The sequence below is a fragment of the Hipposideros armiger genome, unplaced genomic scaffold, assembly GCF_001890085.2.
Source record: "Hipposideros armiger isolate ML-2016 unplaced genomic scaffold, ASM189008v1 scaffold_613, whole genome shotgun sequence".
NCBI lineage: Eukaryota > Metazoa > Chordata > Mammalia > Chiroptera > Hipposideridae > Hipposideros > Hipposideros armiger.
In genome coordinates this window covers 420,531-423,118 of record NW_017731963.1, presented here as the reverse complement: position 1 = coordinate 423,118, position 2,588 = coordinate 420,531, and positions in this window count along the sequence as shown.

Below are 2,588 nucleotides of genomic sequence, written 5' to 3'. Positions count from 1 at the left end.
TAAGGCTGAGAGGTAATCAAGAAGCTGAGTCATTCAGCCTGGGGAGATGGGGTGCCCTGTGTCTCCAAATCCAGCTTCCTCAAGCAGCAGTCCCACCCAGTCCTTCACACCCTGTGCTCTTGGCTCGGTCATTCCTCAGCCCCAGCTGGCCCTCTGAACTGTGGAGGAGGTCAAGACTTCAGCATTTCTCAGAGGCCAAGTCATCCCCCTCACTCAGAGTCTTCTTTGTGTGGAAGGAGCAGTTGTTCCCTCATCTGGTGGGGGGCTCGGGGTAGGGTCAGTGGCATTCAGAAACCCAAGACGGGGAGTGAGGTGCTGACTCTTTGCAGAGACCTCACTGGCCCCTAGGCATGATGGGAAGCCACAAACACCAACTACCCATAGGGGGAGGTCATCCCTGATCCAGGGTATCGGGGCTGTTAGAAATGGTCCCCATCGCATGTCCTGAGGAAACGTATATGAAAAGTTTTAATGCAAATCAAACCATGCTGAAAGGCCATTTCTCATCTATCAAGTGAGCAAAAGTTCAAAAGCTTGATGACACATGTTGGTGAGGCTTTGAGAAAACAGGTACTTTCATACATCGTTGGTGGGAATGCCAGGTAACAAGCCACATAGAAGGGAATTTGAAAATATCTACCAGAATGACATATACTGTATACTGTACCCTTCTGACCCAAGAATTTTTACTTCTAGGATTTATTCTAAAGATATAATTCCACAAATATGAAAAACATAGGCATAAAGTTATTCATTGAGACATTATTTATAACAGCAAAATATTGGATTACCCAAATGTCCATCCATATGTAGCTGGATGAATGAAGTATGGTACCACCCAAGGGAATGTTTTGCAGCCATAAAAGCATGGAGAAAGATCTCTATGAACCTATATGGAGTGATTTACAGCATATGTTTTTAAGCAAAAACTAAAATAAAATAGACACAAAGTATAAAGAACTATACATAGTATGCTGCCTTTCATGTAGGAACATTTTTTAAAAAACATTTATTTGTTTACACACATATTTATTTAATTATGCAAAATCAACCCAGGAAGGATAAATGGGAAACTTAATTGAAAATGGTTACTCATAAGAAGTTAGTGGGAATGCAATGGAGAAGAAAGAGATGGGAGTGAGATTTCTCTGAATATATTTTTATATGGCCTTGACTTTTTAATTATGTAAATATTTTAATTATGTTAACATTTTACTTTTACTTATGTAAACATTTTACATTTTCAAAAATAAAATTAAATAAAAAGACGAAAACCTAAACCCTAAACTTGAAAACAAAGAGAAAAAAAATGAGCTTAACTGTGTGTCAGATTAATAATATAACCACACAAAGAAAAAAATTAATTCGAGTAACTTTGGTGGGATATATTCTAAAGACATAGAGAACTACAGAGAAATTAGCAGAGATATTGATGTTATAATTCTGAAACAATTATCTGTGTGTTGTGCAATAGAAGAAATGAGTAAATATCTTAATGATTTGGGAACCTGGATTCTCACTGTGGGAAAAAGAAGTTAAAAATATGGAATTGAGCAAGGATATGTGGCTGTGAGTTTTCATGGCAGACATGAGTTTTAATTGCAGTATGAGCTCGTGCTTACACACACACACACACACACACACACACACACACTCCCTAGCTCTACCCACTGAGAGCACCAAGAAACTGCAACACTCCCTAGCAATTAGCTCACCAGTATCCACATCTTGGTTACCAAATATCATTTCCCACTAAATGAAGCCCTTAGAAAAATGGCTGATTCCAGGATTGGGGAGGGAAAGGACAAGGTAAACCTGAACTATCTTGTGTTAGAAAGCAAGGAAGCCCTCAAAGAATTGTGAGTTCAAGTGAAAAGAGTCAACTTAAAGGGGTAGTCAAAGTTCGGACAATTTGATCTTCAAAAGAATGGTGCAGGTTTCTCGCTGTTGGAGTAACAGGTTACCGACAAGCACGGAGCTACACGTGGTAATGGATTAGAGCTGGAGACAGTATGAACTCGTGCTTAGCTTAAATATAGATACAGATGCAGATAAATAGGTAGATTTATAGATAGATTACATATAGAAATATTTATAGATGTGTGTATACAGAAGGTAGTATATACACATATGATTCCTTGTTCCATCAGCTGAGTGGGCTTAGCATGACACCCCAGTAGCAACAAGCACACCTAGTACCCATATCTTGGTTTCTATACCATTTTCCAATAAAACAGAACTTTTTGGAGAAATGGCTGATTCTAGGGCTGGAGTAGAAAATATGCAAGATGAGCCTAGAGCATCTTCTAGTGCCGGAAGGTAAGGAAGTGCTAAAAATAAACAAAACCAACAATGATGGAAAGGGAACACAGGATCCAACCAAAAAGCATCTAATGACCAAAGTTGGAACAATCTGAGCAAGAAAATTAAGTATTACAGTGATATAAATAAATGAGTGAACAAATAAATAATCTCCCTTGCAGAAAAACTCCAAATAATTTATGTAGATCCTTACCTTCAAGGGGATGGAGCATAACTCCCCAGTGTGGATGCATATAGTGACTTTCTTCCAAAAAATAAACAGTATG